This window comes from Ambystoma mexicanum, chromosome 2p, assembly GCF_040938575.1.
Source record: "Ambystoma mexicanum isolate Mex_15411 chromosome 2p, UKY_AmexF1_1, whole genome shotgun sequence".
NCBI classification, from domain to species: Eukaryota; Metazoa; Chordata; class Amphibia; order Caudata; family Ambystomatidae; genus Ambystoma; species Ambystoma mexicanum.
Genome location: NC_090923.1, coordinates 1,473,261,741 through 1,473,275,051, shown reverse-complemented (window position 1 = coordinate 1,473,275,051; position 13,311 = coordinate 1,473,261,741). Strand labels below are relative to the sequence as shown.

The 13,311-nt window shown below is 44.2% G+C and overlaps 1 protein-coding gene across 4 annotated transcripts in view; it reads right to left on the bottom strand.

The window, feature by feature from the left end:
* The window catches only part of LOC138567641 (zinc finger protein 182-like), a 218,580-nt gene extending 208,066 nt beyond the window's left edge, over window positions 1-10,514 (bottom strand). For 2 of the 4 annotated variants that reach the window (XM_069646101.1, XM_069646103.1), the window contains exon 1: window positions 10,376-10,504. The gene's annotated coding sequence lies outside the window, so the exon portion shown is untranslated. Of the gene's footprint in view, window positions 1-10,375 lie in introns of all 4 variants that reach the window. The other 2 variants (XM_069646099.1, XM_069646100.1) reach the window with 2 other exon arrangements.
* Window positions 10,515-13,311: the final 2,797 nt, after the last annotated feature.

The following is a 13,311-nucleotide window of genomic DNA, read 5'->3' as shown; positions in this document are numbered from 1 at the left end:
TTTCCACCAGCACTGATAATTACCAGTTCTTTTAGGCCTAGTTGGGGTCCAGTTCGTCTATCCACCTCTTCCTCAGAAGCAGGAGGAGTCAGAGACTCTAAAACTGGGGGAACAATGATGGAGCTTGGTTCAGGCTCCCATTTCCCTAACATTTTAGCCTGAAATTTGCCTGGGTTAGAGGTCAACACACTAACGCCAGGGCTTGTAGTGGGGTTCTCTGTAGAGGTTCCCACAGGCTTAGAGTGGTCCCTTAAGGTGGCCTCTCTAGCCAATTTGGTTAGGTTCTGCTGTTCCATACTGGGAGGCCTGGGGGTACTGGACACTACTCCTAAAGTTCTTAGGTCATTCCCCAACAGGACTCTCCCAGGCACCTCAGTCTTAACACCTACAGGAATCCTCGCTGTCATGTTATTACACTGAATGAGGGCTGGTAGAATAGGAACCATCTGGACAGGGCCTCCAGAATTTCTAGTGGGACCTTTGGGTGCCTTAGCCACATCCTCCGGTTTGAAAAAGCTTTCATCCACTACTGTTCTGCTGGCCCCACTGTCTCTCCTGGCAGGAGTATCCTGGCCATTGACAAGAACACTGTCCAAGTAATATATTTTAGAGTTTGCTGGTAGGGAGTCATAGATTTCCCTATTCTGGTTGCTAACCAGACCCATAGGTTCTAATGATACACTTGCTTGAAGACTCAAGGGGTCTTCAGCAAAGACTTCAAAGTGAGCACTAGCCACTTGTACTTCCTCCTCAGGAGTGAAGTCTAAGGAGACTGTGCTGATCCCTGTAGGTCTACCCTTACATCTGGGATCTCCTTTGAGGTGGTCCGTTGCCTTACAGACATAGCATATTCCAAATGTTCTCTGGAATGGTGGCTTGTTCTGACCTCCTTCTGGTTGGGGACCAGAGGGTACACTAGCCTGATGGGGTTTCCCTGGTGGCTTACCCTGGTTATTTTGTTGTTTGTGGCCCTCTTTGGTATGGGAGGTATTAGAATTCTCTGGATTCTCTTTTGGTGGCTGCTTTCCCTCATCCTTTTTCTGAGTGACCCCTGAATCTGTGTGAGTAGCCCTGTTGGCAACCCACAAGTCAGCAGCCTTAGCTAGCTTCCTAGGATATATTTCCTTTGAATCAGCCAAGTGCTGTCTGAGCTCAGGAGAGCAGGCATCATAAATTGACTCCAACATAACAAGATTTCTCATTCCCTCATAAGTGTTCACTCTGTAACCCTTAATCCATCCCTCTAAGTTCTTCTAACTTTCATTCACCCAGGTAGCCCAAGGGGTACCATCATGCTTTTTGAGGGTCCTAAACCTCTTAAGGTACTGGGAAGGGGTCTTCCCAAATCTAGCTATTAAAGCTAGCTTCACACATTCATAGTCCATCCTATCCACCTCCCCCAACTCCATTACCACATCAGATGCAACTGGGGGGAGCCTAGAGAACAACCAAGGAAGCAACTGATTCCCTGTGATGTCCTGGAGCCCATGATTATACTCAAACATAGCCAACCAATTCAACTTACCCAACACATCCAATTTAGGTTCATACATATCCACAATCTCTTTAGGCATCCAGGGTCTTTTGGGACTGGAACTCCTAGAGGATCCGGGGAGAGAAGCATTTTCCACAGACCGTTTCTTCATCTCTAGCTCATGTTTGAGCTCCATTTCTCTGAGCCTTAGTTCTTGGTGCTTTTGTTCAGATTGGGCACTAATTCTTTTGAACCCTAATTCAAGTCTCATTTTTTCTAGTTCAATGAATGCAGGGCTTAATGTGGGACCTGACAAAGGTCCAGTAGACACAGCTTGAGGTGCTAGTGCGGGCAGAGGGCCAGTGGGCACAGTTACATTGGCCTCACCTTCCTCTTCCAACTCTATAACATTACTATCAAAACTTTGATCCATGTTAACTCCATTACTGTTGGTTACATTTGCTGGGAAGGTAGGCTCTTCTGAACCACTACCCAGACTTTGGTTTTCTAACAATCCCATTTTCTTGCCTTTTACAGGAAGATCCTTATGTCTACAAAGGACTTTTAAACAATCAGCAGTTTTTGCAGAAAGGGACTCCTGGCTGTAAGTTTCCATGTTAGAAAAATAAACGTTTTCTAGTGCTAAGCTTTGTGGTTAGTTGCACTAAAGTATTAGAAGCACTCTACAATGTATCCTCAATACAAATCCCACCGCTGTACACCAGTGTTAGGCAGAATCCTGTGCAGTTCCCTTAGGGAACACTGCAAAACGATTAAAACTACAGGAGTAAGCTGTAAACCCAATTGGTAGCAGTCTGTACCACCCAGATTTACCTGGTAGCTGTGGCTGAGCAGTCAGACTTCTCTCAAGAAGAGTTAGGCAGTATAGAGAGGATACACAATAGGGCCAAAAACAAAGTAGAACAAGCAAACACTGACCAGAGCTTTGTATCAAAAGTATATAATTATTTATTTAACACACACTTTAGAAAATACACTCGCACTACTAATCAAAAGCAAGTTCCAACACAATCAGAAAAGTATTTACACCTCCCTTAGCAATTACTAGACAAGTCTAAGTTAAAACACCACTTTTTGTCAAAACAGAGGTGAGGGCGTAACTTAGATGGCACTCCAATAATTAGGTTAAAGGGAGAGAAAAAGGCAGGTCATAAAAATAAAACAGTTCCCAACACTTTTAAGAGACAAAATCAAGTTACTGAAGGCAGGGTATACTGTAGAGCCAAAGTTCATAGGACAGGCCCACTTTGAATGGAGTAAGGTGAAATGTGCCCAAGATCACACGGTTTAGCAATGCATTCAAGTCTTTGTAGAAATATTCAAAAGCGGTTGGGGTGGTTCAAAAGACAAAGTTAGAAGGTCTGGGGGCCAACCCAGTTGGAAAGCCAAGGATTTAAGGGTCACCTTGGGCAAACCGAAGAAAGGGAGGCCAGGTCGAACACAGTACCTTAAAGAGTGAGGAAGCTCCAGCGGTGGCAGTTGTTCCTCGCAGTGGGTGCAGTTCGTGGTTTCGACCAGAGGAAGAGAGGATCTCGTTGAGGAGGAAACTTGGAGTCGTTGCACTGCCCAGGGAAGAAACCAGCCGCGGAGTTTGTCGCTGAAATGGTGCGTTCCTAGTATTCGCGGTCACAGTGGTGAAACTTGGCTATCCGGTCGCCGGGGTGCTTGGCACAGGCGATTCGACCAAGAGACGTCTTGGAAGGCGAAATGGCGAACTGGTTGATCCCTACCAGCTCAGAGGAAGAAGACTCTTCCAGCAGAAGATCTCCTCTTGTCGGCGGGAAAGTGGTGAAGTCGTTGCAGCAGGGCTCCGCCGGTGGTGTCGTTGTTGCAGATGGCTCAGCTTCTTCCCTCTTCGGATTTCTTAGGTCCTGTGGCGACTTCTGAAGTTCCAGTCCCAAAAGCCCTGCTTTTATGCAGAAAAACCCCCATTCAACAGCCTAGCTGTCACTCAAACATGCTAAGTGGTGAGCCGGGCGGCTCACCACTGGCCCAATCAGAACAGAGTGCGACTTGAGTTTCTAAGGCAACACAGTCCAGGGTGCCAATTCCCCCACCCATACATGTGGAACCCAGACAGAGTGGCACCAGTTGGAGGGCTTCTGTGGAGAAGCCCGCCAAAAAGTGGAACAAAGGGCCCGACCTTGGTTGGAGTTACAGAGACGGACACGAACGCCATTTTAGAAAAGAGTTCTGGCAAAAAGACCCAACCGTTGATTTAATATTAAATAAATAAACCGGCAGTATCTTTAACATTGCACCAAAAAGTGGTGCGTTTAAAATCAATGTGAAAATCCCATAGGAAATATTCTGGTGGAATATTTTGCGTGGTAACTACTGCCACCAGCCAGAAACTCGACAAGGGGGGACTGGAAAGTGTCCCATTGGAAACAGACCCAGGGGCAATCAAATTAACCCCTTCCAGTACTTCCACAATATGATGGTTTGTACTGGTTCTGTTCACAATACTGGACTAGTAAAGTCAATGGTGACTTTACATGCCCTGGGAGACAGTAGTCAGTCCCAGGGTATGGAGTCTATGTTTGGGGGTCACTATGACACCCCTGTGTTACTGCACTGAGGGTGCTGTGTGTGATGCTGTAAATGCATCGGAGGGACAGGGCCTCCGTATCCTTGTCCTTTACTGCCTTTTTATCATGGGTTCTGTCGTGTTTTCCACAGAGGAGTTCATGTGGGACTCCTGGCGGTGCAGCTCACCCTCTCTTTTGGTTTGTTGAACAGACCCATGGGATACCTTTACGGCACCCATGGGTGGGGGGGTACAACCCTGTGCCCCTAGTGTATGTTTTTGGGCACCTGTGGGTGGCCCGCAGAGCAGGGTATGGGCTGGTGGCAGCTCCATGCTGAATTTGACAGGTGCTCTGAGTATCCTCCATTTTGGGATACCCAGGCCCTGCCACTGGGATCAGTTGATTCCTGATAGAAAACAAGATGGCCCCTGTGGCCTCTTGCTTTCTATTGCCTGTTACCTTGTTTTCCTAAAGTCCTGGGAAGCCCTGACTGTGTCCCTTCCCCCTGACTGGCTGTTGGGGGGAAGTTCCATATATGGTGTTGTTTGTTATAGGTCAAATGGCCAAAAAAAAAGATCGACAAACAAATTGATCGAAACCAAATAGTCGAAAAACAAATGGTCGACAACCCATAAAGAAAACGTAAACAGGTGATTTGATCAAAACACAAAGATCGAAAGACAATTGATCGACAAACACATACATAATATACACGGGTCATTTGATCGAAAGGAAATGGAATCGAATTGAAATGACCATGAATTAAAAAAAGGTCGCAGGAGATGACATTAAATAAAGAGTAAAGCACCTTCTATTAGACCAATGATCACAGCTGACGGTTAGAAACAAACTGTCAATTCGTCAGGAAAGTGACAGAGAGAGCAGCTGATCAAAACACGCAAGTGAAAAGAGTATACGTGACTGAAAAAAAGGTGAGTGAAAAACACTAAATAAGCAAATGAAAGAGTGGTTCACACAGTTTTATATTAGAAATGGGGGGGGTTCCTCCCCCAACCCTCCAATCTTTTTTAAAAAAATCTTTTTATAGAAATGCGAATTATCTCAGAAACAAAAGTACGATTCGATCGTTTTTAACCATTTAGAAATTTCATATTATAATTTCAGTGAAAAAAAAACTTTAACTGCACACTCATTTACCAAAAATAATAACCGAATGGGTGGATTCATTTTTAAAAATGTGCTATTTCAGATACGTATCGATTAGAAAAAAATTGAATTCATTAAATCGCAAAGAGACGCAGCGCAATTAACGTATGAAGGATATATATACAACAAGGAATGCACACGACAAGAAAAGAGCTATTGGAAGTGTAAGGAGTACAAAAAAAATGCCTGCAACGGCAGAGCAATAACGGAGGGAGAAAACATACGTTTAACTTGCGATCATAACCATATGCCGGACACTACGACAGTTTTGATAAAGAAAGCACTTAACGAGTTGAAAGAAAATGTGGAAATAAATAAAAATGAAGCATCAACTTCGCTAGTAGCCAAAGCATATGAAAGTTTACCAATACATATAACGGCGCAAATGCCGAATACAAAAACAACGGAATATAAATAGGCAAAAACAACAAAAGGAAAACTTACCCATGGCACCACAAAATTATTTAAACATGATTATACCAGAAGTATTACAAAAAACAGAAAAAGGAGAGCAATTTCTATGGAAATCATTAGAAATAAAGAGTGAGAAAATGTTAATTTTTACTACTTTTCAAAATATAACACACTTGGGAAATTCTAAAACTTGGCATGGAGACGCAACATTTAAAACCTGTCCTACACCTTTTCTACAGTTTTATAGCATACATGGCACAATAAATGCAACAGTGATACCTCTAGTTTTCGTTTTAATGCCAAGAAAGTCAGAAGAAATGTCCAGCTGTATATACAAATTAATACACAAATCATTGCCGGAAAAAATATCAGAAACAATAATCATGGACTTTGAACAGGGACAAATAAAAGCATTTTCAAAAATGTATACAGAAACTCATATTCAGGGATGTTTTTTTCATTTTAGTCAATCAATATGGAAACAAATTAAAAAATTAGGATTACGGACAATGTACATAGAGGACACCGAATTTCAACACCAGATAGAGATTATACGCTTTGGCATTTGTGAAAGAGGACATGGTTATTAAATATTGTGACGCTTTGATTGCGTCTGATTACTACACCAATCATGAGGAACAATTGTGTAATTTAATGGACTATATGGAAAACACGTGGATAGGGCAACTTACAAGACATGGAACAAGACGAAAGTGAAAAAAATGAGGTTGAAATATGGAATTGCTATAAATCAGTGAAAAAGAACTGGCCGAGAACAAACAATGTGCAAGAAGGTTGGCACAGCAAAATAAATAAAGAATTCAACTCTAACGACCCAACACTATGGCACTTTATCAAAAGTCTCAAAAGTGAACAAAATAAACAAGAAATAAAACTATCCCAAACACTATCACTGGAGAACCGACCAACAACCAAAAAAAAATACAGAGACTATGAAGAAAGAATTGCAAGCATTGTCGAAAATTTTGAAAACACAGAACCATTACAATTTGTAGAAACGGTAGCCTACAATTTGAAATGTTGATAACAAATTTTAAAAAAAACTCACCAGAAAAAAACGCCAGCTCCATCCAAAATCCATCCATGGTAGAGAAAACCCAAATCCCAAAAAACATTGTACACCAAGCCAAAAAAAAGGTCCAAGAAAGTAAAATCCATCCAGGAAAAACAGTAATCCACCCTTTAAAAAAAGCCATCCAGCCATCCGTAGTAGCGAAAAACCAAAATCCATGAACAAATAATCCAAAGAAAAACGATCCAAAACTCGCTCCGGAGCATCGACGCAGGCGAAATCCAGGATAAAATGCACCCAAAAGTCCAAGAGCATCCACGCAGGAGAAATCCACGATAAAATGCATCCAAAAATCCATGAAGGAAAAAAATCATTTAAAAATCCACGGAAAAAGGGGAGCGCGAGCGAGAGGCATCCGGAACGCAAAAACGGAACTTCAAAAATGGCGTCCACGTCAATGTACAACACATAACACGTCATACGTTTCAAACTTTTAACAATTTAACGTTACTATACATTTTAAAAATGGTGCAATAACACCATCTAGTGTTGAAAAACAAAATACAGTACAACAAACTTTTTTCAATGTACAAAATCAGTTTGTTAAATTTAATTATTTATTAAGTTTTAATATATTATTTAAAGAATATTTATTTAGTAATATAAGAAGTTTTAATTGATAGACAAATACATTAAAAACAATACATCACCTAAATAAACAATACCTAAATAAAGAAAAGTTTATTTCAAAACAATTAAAATAAAGAAATGTTTATTTCAAAAAAAGAATACTTGTCTCAATTTCAACCAAAAGGAATGAATGTCGACCCTTTGACCAGTCGACCAAATGGCAATTCGACCAAATTGTGTCGACCATTTGTCTGTCGACCAATTGACTGGACACCGGTGTTGTTGTGAAGTCCAGTCCAGACTGGCTGGAGCCTTCCCAGTGATTGTATGTTGTGGGTACACCCTGTGGGTGGGACCTGGGTGAATGGAGTGTGTGAATAAATATGCACTTCTTGTTGTGGCTGTCTGGTTTCTGGTATGAGAGACAAAGACTGAGACAGCCCTGCCCGAAACTGGCCTGAATGCAGTGTGTAGTGTTGAATGGCTGGGTACTTGTCCCAATCCACATTCCTTGTTATGAGTGTCTGAGAGGGAGGAGGATGGCCTGAATGCACTGTGTGCCTGATTGGCTGACTGACTGCATGAATGCCCTTCTGTATGATTGGCTGCTGCGCGTGACCCAGCAGTGTGGATGAGAGACAGGATAGGGGACCTCTCATCACTGGAAATTGTTCAGAAGCTGTGTCTACACTTGAAGAGTAACTGGAACTGCTGATCCTCGACGCCCAGCTGGAAGAAGAAGACTTGCTGTTGCATTTGCTTCGACCTGATCTGAAAGCTGCCGAATTCGTCGAAGACTGATCCGAGAGAGGACCTGGTAAGGCGCTCTCTCCCCCTGCTCCGAGGGACCATCGAGGGCCGCTAACCTTTGCCGAAGCTCCCTGGAAGTCAGAACCCCGAAAGGCTGCCGACCCGAGACTGCCGAGGAGAACGAAGCAAAGCACTCGGACTTTGCCGCTGCCGAAGTCTACTGCCGTCGACCAGGGTTTGCAGGTTTGTGTAACCGCTGGAGGCCTGTCGAAGTTGTGTTGCCCAGCCGTAGGGACCGCTTGACGCTGTGCCGCTGACGACCGGAGCCGCCCGCTCCTTTGCCTAAGAACATTTGAAACGAAGGACTCCCTTGTCTGCAACATCGACCGCTTTGTCCCGCCGGAGAAAGTCGAGGACGACCAACGCGCTGAGGAGAATCCGCCGGTGGGTTTCCCGCCACCTGAAGGCCACAAAGACTTCGACGACTCAACGCCCTTGCTGGGCCACAGTTCTTCTGAAACTCTTTCCGGTTATGAACAAACAATCGTCGAGGTGCCCCGCACACCTCATCCTTGCAGGTCGTCGCTGACAAGCACCGCCTGGATCGACGTCGTGGTCTTGGCACCCTCGAACTTCTCATCGACGCCGTCGACGCCAAGTTCACCTTCTTCGACGCCTCTCGACGATCCGTGGCTCCTGCTTTAAAGGGAGTCACTCAAGAAGGATCCGTCGACGCTTCTTCAAAGAACTCTACTCCACCAGGTACATGGGGGGGGTGGTAAAAACATTATAGGAGAGAACAAGACTATTGAGCAATATATGGACTGGGCTTGTGCTATATATCTTTATTTTACAGGTTGCACAGGTGGGGGGATCTCCACACAGAACTGTGTCTAGTGGTAGGGGCCAGAAATCTGCCTATTGTTTCAACCATCTTGCGTTCTTCCCTATCTCTATTGCTGGTGTCCTTGTTATTGATCTGTGTGACATTCTAACAGTATAGTTGATGCACTTTAATGAGATCTGATAATATTGGTGGTACCACTTTAGAATTGCATATATTTACCATTGTTGATTTCCGAGTACAAAGTGTGTTATTGTGATCGTGTACATACCTTTGAATATTAATTATATAAAGACTGTGTTTTCAGTAATACAGTGTGTGGACATTCCTTTGTGGGGGTTCGGGGACTACACTGTACTTAAGAACCATCCTGCATCACCTCCTGAGAAGCTAGGCCTTGATTGCTCGTCCATTGCTACCTTATAGAGAATCTTGGCTGGGGTCCTCTGTGCCTCTCCTCTACCATATAGAGAGCAGAAGTACATACATCCCCCACCTGTATCTTTACACTGTGTAACACATACACAAAAAACAGATGATACCCTAGGGAGTAAAAGACCCCATAAGCACACAAAAAGTCATAGACATACCTCAAATCATGCCTAAGAGTGGGAGGAAAAGAGTCTCACTCTTAGCAGGAGAAAAAAAACAAACCCAAAAAATCCAGCAAAGCTGCTGGGGGGACTCACTAGGTTTGGGAAATTAACCTTATAAGAGAATTCTCCCTAACATAATGTATTGTGTGTCTTGTTGGGTTTGCCTCTCTTTTATTTTATACTCCTGGCATGGAATGTTGTGACTTAAGCCCCTCCTGCGCTTGTGCTCAGTCAAGTGTACAGTGCCACCCAGTTAATAAAAGGTTCGCATGGTTACCATCTATGATCCTGCTTCTGTATATCATTGTGCGCTTTTCCCAGAATATGCAGTGTTTTTCTATACAACGAGGTAGCTCGGTCATCTGCTGCTTTAGTCTGTGACAGCTCGGAAGAGGGGCCGGTGCTCAGACTCACGAGGTGGTTGGGGAAAGGGGGCAGGGAGCGGCACAGGCTTAATGCAGCCAATCAGCAATGAGAAGGGAGGGAAAGGGGGTGCTCTAGCTTAATGCAGCCAATCAGGAACGATGAGAAGGCTGGTCCAACACAGCCGAAGACCGTGGGATACCAGAAAGGAATGGCGTATCACATATTACATAACACCGGCACCCCGGCCCGCCATGTTATGTGCAAAAATTCTATTTGACCTTATCGGGCTACCATGTCAAAACATCTGGAGTTGGGTACTCAAGTGTTGAGAGGTACGCGAGGCGCTGCAAAAAAACGTGATATTAAAAACCCCCGCCATATTCTGTACCGCATTAAAATATTTGTTTTGTAAATGGCGCAACGCAAAAGCCTTTGAAACGTTGAACATTAACACCTCTTTTTCTGATTTTCTAAATGCCCGACAAGTTGTGTTTCTCAATAACAATAGGTTTGCCAGTTTGCCTGTCTAAGCACCAAAACTTTCCTCACCATCTAAAACGTTGTGGAGGTTGTGCCAGTGCCAAATGAGTCGCCCGGACCGAAAGCCTGCAGACAGAGTCGCTCTGTGCCAGCCCGATGAGAAGTGTCTCTCTAGTGAGCGTGGCAAGTGGGTGTGGTTTTACTCAAGTGTGCGTCTCCCCGGGAATGCGCGTACATTGACAGGAGGGGTAAGAGCCGACTATGGCAGATGACACGTGACTGCTACTGCATATGACTACTAACATGGCAGCCGTGTCACATGCCATGCCAAATAAATTCACAATTGAGAAAAAAACTCAGATGTGCATGTCACTCACTACATGCCAAACAATGTCATAAAAGAAAAAACAATCCTTCGATCTATCGTTTTAAAATTGATATGAAAATCCATTGCGTGTACTCGAACTGAGTTCCCGAACTCCTGCCGATTTCCTTAACCACTGAACTACCACTTTGCTACAGCAAGCAATCTGTCTGTTTTTTTAAAGCTACTTCATTTGTGCACTGTCATGTGCAGTGCTTCAATGTTAGTCCCTTTTCTGTATGACGACAAATCATATTCTATAATATGTTAATGTTAAAGGATATTTATACCGCACTCTTTCACCACCGTAGTGGTCCCCTGAACAGTTTCATACAAAATCTGTTACTGTCTAATGCCTAAAATGTCCAATTGTATTGTTTACATGTTTTCCAAAACAGTATAGTAACAATATTGTAGTGTGTGTTTGTGTGTGTATAGATTCATTCATACTTTTTACACTTGACTGTATGAAGTATGATAATACAGTACAACTACATTTTACTGATAGCATTTCTTTAAACATTTTTTTATTTATTTTAGCAACAATATGTAACTTACACACTCTTACATACATTGCGTAAAATGTCCAGTCGAATGAGTCTGTATATTCATAGCTCTCAACCATTTGTGTTGCAAAGGCGGGTGAAAACACCCGATTTTAGTTTTGGCGGGTGAGAGGCCCATTGAAACATAGGGGGTGCTGGAGGCTTGGCGGGTGAGTCAGCTGTTTTCAAGGCGGGTGACACCCGCCAAAAGCGTGTGAATTGAGAGCTATGTATATTCCACCCCTTAACTCCTCCCTCCCTCTCCCCAGCCTATCCCACATGCATTATTCTAACATTTATTTATTTATATTTATAAAGCGCCTAGCAGCCCGGAGGCATCGTGGCGCTGTTTCAAGAAAGTGACTTAGTTACAAGAAGTAGGCGGCACTGCTGGGTTACATGTAGCAAGTGTCTACAGTGAGGTACAAATGGTAAAAATGCAATGCCAAGGTTACAGGTAGCAAATGCCTAGCAGTGAGATACCAGGTAAGGTTATACAAACAGTTTAGTTTTGATTGCTTTTCTGAAGGCAGTGTGGGATTCGATGCTTCTGATTGTGGGGGTGGGGGGTAGGTTCCAGTTGGTGGCTCCTAGCACCGGGAAGCTTGAGCCGCCTGCCCGGGCTTTGAGGCTTTTGGGGATGGCGAGGCGGTTGGAGTAACTGGAACGAGTGGGTCTGTTCGAGGGGGGGCGCCGAGAATCTCTGAGAGAGGTACCGTGGTGCCGTATCATGGAGGCATTTATGGGTCAGTGCCAAAGATTTAAAGAGGATACGTTCCTTAACGGGAAGCCAGTGGACTGATTTCCTTGTGGATGAGATATGCTCTCGTCTGGAGACGCCTGTTGCTGCTCTGAGGGCATTGTTTTGCACTGTTTGTAGTTTCCTGATGTTCTTAACTGATGTGCCTAGAAGGAGCGCGTTACAATAGTCGAGGCAAGATCCAATGATTGCTCTGGCGATGGTGAGGGAGTTTTGTTGTGTTAGGAACGGTCTGACGGCTATGATGAGTTTTGAGTGGTAAGCAGCTGCTGATGATATTGCATTAACCTGTCTGGTCATGGTGAGGTTTGAATCCAGGTATATTCCCAGAGTTTTGACTGACTGAGATGTGGGAATGCGGGTGTTGTCGATGAGAAAGGCGTCGTATTGAGAGCCCAACTTTCTGAATGTGCCCGGGGAGCCGATGATAAGGAGTTCAGTCTTTTCACTGTTCAAACAGAGCCAGTTTTCTGCCATCCAGGATTGGATGGTGGCGTAGATGGTGTTGAGGGTTGTTTGGTCTGCTTCATAGTCACCCGAGAGAGGAACGAGGATCTGCTTGTCATCAGCGTTATTGGTGTACGTGATGCCCATGGAGTCTAGGTAGATAAATAGGGACCTTGTGAAGAGGTTGTACAATGTGGGAGAAATGCAGGACCCTTGAGGAACTCCACATTTGATTAGATGTGGTTGGGTGCAGGCCTGGTCTGAGAAAACCTTCATTACTCGCCCGCTAAGGAAGGAGAAGATCCAAGCTGTGGCGTTGGGTGAGAAGTTGCCTGCGGTTGAGAGATGATGGCAGAGAGTGTTGTGATCAACCAGGTCGAAGGCCGCGGATAGGTCAAGAAGTAGTAAGAGGGCAGGTTTGCCTGCGTCGCTGAAGTCATCTATTTGGTTCTTGAGGATCTTACATCAACGTTAGGTATATGCGTTCACCTTAATCTACTGATAGTGCGGGACACTTATTTCTATACAGGTACCACTATATGCTGAAGCCATCAACTCCTGCACCGTGTGCCTCCAGGAGTCAAGGACTGTGTTTTGTTCTCCTTGGCCTCGGCGGGCTGCTTCCTGCCATACTGAGGTTTCTGCCAGCATCCATTTTTGTAGGTCGTTCCACAATAGTCGCACCCAGGGCGCTTATGTGATTTCCACCCCATTGCTATCATACGTTTCGTATGTATCTTATGTATGCTAGGTCTTTCAGCTTACTAACATGTTTAGCCTGTTCCGGTTACGCAAAAATGCCACGCATACAGTCCCCCAGAGTACTTGTGTCTAAAATTATACCTCCCTTGGCTTAGGCTTGCGCTATTTCCTCCCAATATTCCCGGAT